Source organism: Tachysurus fulvidraco, chromosome 1 (assembly GCF_022655615.1).
Source record: "Tachysurus fulvidraco isolate hzauxx_2018 chromosome 1, HZAU_PFXX_2.0, whole genome shotgun sequence".
NCBI classification, from domain to species: Eukaryota; Metazoa; Chordata; class Actinopteri; order Siluriformes; family Bagridae; genus Tachysurus; species Tachysurus fulvidraco.
In genome coordinates, this window is record NC_062518.1 from 39,797,384 (window position 1) to 39,803,536 (window position 6,153).

A 6,153-nucleotide genomic window follows, 5' to 3' on the forward strand; every position below is an offset into this window, starting at 1 on the left:
ATATATTCATTTTCATGCTCATTTGAGCATGTTGTTTTTAGGCAGTTTCTGTGCAGTTTTTTGATCATTAGTCCAATTTATTAATTACTTAGCCGCCACTGCTTTTATGTTTACAACCTCGAATTAATCTCACAAAAATCCAACAGGAAAACCCTTTACCTAAACCTACAGTGTTATAGTCTGTATTTTGAATACTCCTACATTTAATCCTGACATTAAAACGGCACATGCAATCCTCTCCTCTCGTTCACTTTGCTTTTATCATGTTTCATCCTGACATCTAAGTGCTTGCAGGTCAGTGAACTCTAAGAATAAATTAGAAATGAGGTTACATGCCAGAAACGGCTGCTTTAATTCTCTGTGTGCTTGTTAGCGACCTGCTGTGTTGGCTCTGTCAAGGCTGTACTTTCTGTGCGAATGCAGAAGGATGTGTCTCAGGAGACGGGGAAATTTCTTATGCTTTTCCTCCTGCTCCTTTCAATTAGGTGTTAATCAGCACCACTGATTCCCTGTCATCTGTTTGAAGTTTGTTTCATTAAAAGAAATAAGGCAGATTTTCTCCTCCTCTTCTGTTAGCTGTACTCCTTTTCTGTTACAGACCACATACCTACACACACATACACGCTCACAGTCCTCATTACTTAAATATAAGGAGTAAAACACAACTGGGTCTGTGCGGGTATAGGAAAACATCTTAAAATGTTTTTATTCCTCTCATACTAAAGCAATTTGCCAGAAGTATTTTTTTTATTTATTAAAGAATGACAAAAGTATCTGTTTATAGTCACAATTAATGTTGTGGAACTTTCACAAAACAGGTTAGTTCCTATGATCACTTATGTTGCCGCTGTTGCTCCCTCACATTTCAGTGACACTCTGTCTGTTTATGTGAAACAACTGCAATACAAGACATTGTGCATGTTGTTATGTAAAGTATAATTGGAGACCAGAGAGTCAGGAGAGGGGGGCACTGTGGCTTAGTGGTTAGCACGTTCGCCTCACACCTCCAGGGTCGGGGTTCGAGTCCCGCCTCCGCCTTGTGGGTGCGGAGATTGCATGTACTCCCCGTGCCTCGGGGGTTTCCTCCGGATACTTCGGTTTCCTCCCCAAAGACATGCATGGTAGGTTGATTGGCATCTCTGGAAAATTGTCTGGAGTGTGTGAGTGAATGAGAGTGTGTGTGTGTGCCCTGCGATGGGTTGGCACTCCATCCAGGGTGTATCCTGCCTTGATGCCCGATGACGCCTGAGATAGGCGTGACCTGAGAAGTTCGGATAGGCAGTAGAAAATGAATGAAAAAGAAATGCTTTAAGTGAGAAGTGTGGTGCATGTGCAGTAGGAAAATATGAACATTCAATCAGGGATGGTTGGAGGGGGAGTTACGTGTAACAAGAATCAATGTTTGTTGGCTGGTTTTTCCATTTGATTTTCTATTGCCTGCAGTAATAAAAAGATGAGGAAGACAAAACAAGAGAAATAGAAGATGAGAGAGAAAGAGAACATGAGATTGTCTAGAAAAGCCTGTGGTATAATATAGAAACAAAAATGTATCAGAACAAGAGCAATAATATAATCTTGTGATTTACCTTTCAGCTGGACATTACTTTAGGAGATATTGTTACTGAAACCTAATCAACACCTTCTGACCAATCAGCATTTAAAATTAACTGAATTATGTTCTTTGTTTTTAAATGTTTTTACCACAACACAATGGTGATGATGATGCTGTTCCCACATTACAAAACTACTACAGAAACAACAAAAAACTTTTGTTTACAAATCCTGTCTTGAATGAACACACGACAGGATTCAGTGTGTCAAACAACCCATGTAACAGTGAACTTGACACCACAGGTGTTCATTTAACACCAGGGATTTTTCTGAATCTTTCCATCTGACATTAGTGAGTAACTTAATGCTGTGAATTCTGCTTAAGCTGAAAAGGATCTTTGTGGGATTAAAGAAGGTTAATGAAACCTAGAAAAAAGTAATTTTGTGGCAAAGGCATGCTTCTGTCATGCGTTTTATAGCTCATTTAAAGTGGCTTACGATTTTGGGGGTAAACTCTGCTGGCCTTGTGTGTTTATTTGGCCAACAGGAATATCTGGTGTGGATCGCATACTGAAGTAATGGACACAACACCGACATTACTGCCCCGTCATCAGATCTGATCCAGTGCTTCGTCACAAATACAGTTTAGGCTTTTTTTTGCCTGTAAATGTATTTAAATAAATGACAGAATTTCTTCTTAAGTACAATATGTACAGTAGTGTTTTACATATCAGTGTAGTGCGACTAGTGTTATTAAAGCGTCTCCATAAAAACAAAATAATCACCCAGATTATTTTTCACATAATTTTTCAGTCATGCTCATCTCAAGGTTTCTTTTTCGTGACATCTCAGGGAGTTCCCTTTCAAGGGAACTTGATGCTGTGTCATGGCTGATGCCATGGGAACGCTCCTTGCAAATGTGGTGTCTGAAATCTCTGTAAAATTATGCAAATCTATTGGCTAAGGAGGTCATGTGACGAAGCAGGGCGTGAAAGCAAGACCATAAAAATCACATCTATTTCACATTACTCCAGCTTTAGGAAATGCTCTGTATATATTGCTGTCTATTGTCTGTCTTATTGTCTAAGACTAGGGCAAACGAAGATACAGCCGGTTATTTAGGGAGCCGATTGAGTACATTGCAAGTGATTGCTTTTCGCAATCTCTGATCTTCTAATCCATTTTCTGCCTGTTTATTCTCTATTTAGTGATTGCTAACTTTTCAGCCATTGTGGGCCTAGATGAACATGGGTATGCGGCGATGCCTAGCCTGGAAGATGTGCATGCAAGCAATCACTTCCCTTCATCGGCTGAATGGAGAAAGTCTGCACTCCCTTTGAGGCCCTGTCAGGTCTTGCTGGCCTTATAGGGAAGGCCTACAGTCCCACAGGTTAAGCTGGTGCGGTGCTGCATACAATGGCAGTTTTGCAAGTGTACCAAGCTGACCTGCTGTCGGAAAGCAATCCTAACAACCGAGGGCTAGAGTTTCTTGGGATGCCCCTTTAGGGCCATCTCCACTGCTGTCCACAACTGACCACCCATGCTCCTGCTTTTTAAGTGTCACTGTCTCCTGGATTAGCCCCTGTCAGCTTAGTGTTTCACATCACTACGCAAGGTAATCAAAGCAAAAGTCTAGCACCTTTCTCAGACCCAGAGGCCATAAAGTGTATTTCCCTTCCAGGTTGAGCCTCTGCGTTTACAGCTGGCTTTTCTTGGTTCCCATGCTGAAATTTACAAGTTTAATATTTCAATAGTCAAGGTCGGTGTGTCACAGATCAGGTCCAGGGACTGGTTTGCTATAATAATTCTAAAGGATGCATACCTTCACATAGTGAACTTGCCAGAGCACAGGAGCTTTGCCAGGTTTGCTTTCTAGAGCAAAGAGTACCGGTGCCGGGTTCTCCTTTTAGGAGTAATCTTATCACTTCCCCTCACAAAGTGCATGGAGCCTGCTCTGGCACCATTGCACCCCAGGGCATCCATGTACTCAATTATCCAGACAACTGGCTAATCTTGGCTCATTCAGGGGTCATGGCTTACCCACATGAGGTCCCTAGGCTTCTGGCTCAAGCCAGGTAAGTGTGTGATTTCTCCTTCTCAGAGACCCAACTCATGGGGATAGTTTGGGAATCAGCCACGATGTAAGCAGTCTGTCTCCCACATGGGGATTCCATCCTTTCTCTGGATGCTGTGCAGAGGGTGCTTGGCTTATGGTTGTAGCACCCAAAGCTATTTTTTGGGTCTGGCACAGGAGCAGGGTTTTTTCATCCCCACAGACATCCTTCCCATGGTCACAAGGGTTACTCATGACAAGCTTTATACCCTTCATATGTGGACAGACCCCGGTTCTCACCTTGGGACCTACTGTGAAGGTGTGTTATCATCACATGGTTCTTCTGATGGATGTCTTACTCGGGTTTGGGGAGCCGTCCTAGGCAGCTGCCCTGCATGTGGCATTTGGGAAAGCTACTGTCTTTCATAACACACAGATTGTCTGAAGGTGGGGGCTATGTTTCTACCACTGAAACACTTCCTCATGAAACTCAGGGGCTGCCTTTGGTGGTCCCCTCCTTCAATTATTATGGCAGTCTGTGTCTGTGTCCTCTGTTTAGATTGGCACACCAGATCTTTCCCTAGGTAAAGAACAGTTTTCTCAAGCTGAGAGTGATTTATACTCCAGAGTGCATGATCAGGGTGCAGGTTTCTGCTTAGACATAGGCCAAAGCCTATGTCTAAGCATAATGCCATCAATCATTATGGCAGTCTGTGTTTGTGTCCTCTGTTTAGATTGGCACACCAGATCTTTCCCTAGGTAAAGAACAGTTTTCTCACGCTGAGAGTGATTTATACTCCAGAGTGCATGATCAGGGTGCAGGTTTCTGCTTAGGCATAGGCCAAAGCCTATGTCTAAGCATAATGCCATCAATCATTATGGCAGTCTGTGTTTGTGTCCTCTGTTTAGATTGGCACACCAGATCTTTCCCTAGGTAAAGAACAGTTTTCTCACGCAGAGAGTGATTTATACTCCAGAGTGCATGATCAGGGTGCAGGTTTCTGCTTAGGGATAGGCCAAGGCTTGGGAAATAGCATCTCCACCTGTAGGAGGTATAATAAATATGGCAAATTTTGGCCAGGTTAAAGTGGCATTGTTCACCTCTAAGGAATCATTCCACTGTCTGCTGTGGCTTTCCTTTTTTTGGCATGGTGCAAATGACACTTTACCTGATGGCTCTGCTCTGCTCAGGGGATTCCTGTCAAGAGGAACCTCCTCTCTCAGGCACAGGGGGTGATTCTCCACCCCTGCCTTTAAGATTTGGATACTCATGGTCTAGCCCCTGAGAGCCCCTCTACAGCTCCTAGACTCCTGTCTCCCAACCGTGGTTGTGGAGACTATGTTAAACTTTTTCCTCTGGTGTAATTGGCATCATCAGCATCTAGTTCACTGATGTGTGAGTTCCTGTAGGCACAACTATTTGAGGGACTATCACTCTTTACATTGAATTATTTAGTCTAATGCCTATTCTCTGGTCTCTCACATTTTGCACTGTGCCAGGCATCTGAGCCTTTCCAGCAAACAGTGTCTCACCTCTTAGGACCTCTTAGTGGGCCTGGTGGGGCTGCTCTAAGCCCCTTCAGGTTTAAATTTGTACATTTATATTCTGAATATTTATATTCCTGTAACACTGTATTGTGACCATTTGTTAAATGGTTTGTGAGGTTTTTAACACCTGAAATCTTTTGTATTGTAAGTTTTAGAAATTATAAATAAAAATAAAGTTGACTGAACAGCATCTGCTGCACACTCCAATCTCCACTGAACCTATTTGAACTTATTGTCTTTAATTGATTTAGATTAAGGAAAAGTGAGATAGAACCTTAAAAAACTGTAAAGATTAAAGTTTGAAAACTTTCTAAATGTCTTAAAATCTCTAATCATTGTGTTTTCATCTTTGAACATTTGAAGACTTTTGGCAGGAAAGAATTATTGTTATGTCTGTAATGAACTCAGAGATTATGCTGAACTATTAGTTTCTTCGGAGCTCTTGGTTGCACTTCAATATAAGCTGTTATAAAAAGGATATTATTTACATTTACATTATTTACTGTCCAGTTAGTTTTACTGTACCGTCATCGCCTCAGGCGTGATCATTAGGGTTAGATATCAGAGATATATAGTAATTGAATTTTGAACTTTAAAATTTTTCCATCCTATGTTTTTATGGTCTTTTAAAGCTGCTATAAGTCTGTTTTCAATTGTTAAAAGTGCTATACAATTAAACTAAATAGAAAATTTAATTGAAGCTCCAGTCAGTCTGTTAATATGAATTTCAGGAGATTTGTTCACTGAAAAGTCAAAACTGTATTATCTCATATCTGAAAAGCTTTTTTTTTTAAGCTTACAATTCCAGGTCAGTTGTCTTTACGGATCATACCATTCTCTGCTGTTCAGTTATAAAACTGTTACTTCATAAAGTTCATTATAAAATGGTGTTTTATCAAAATCTTTGCAAATTTTTATTCTAAATAATTATATTGCTGTAAAACCGCTTTGAATTGATGTCCTCTGTTAAAAGTGAAGAATTGGAATTGAATTGAATTCTG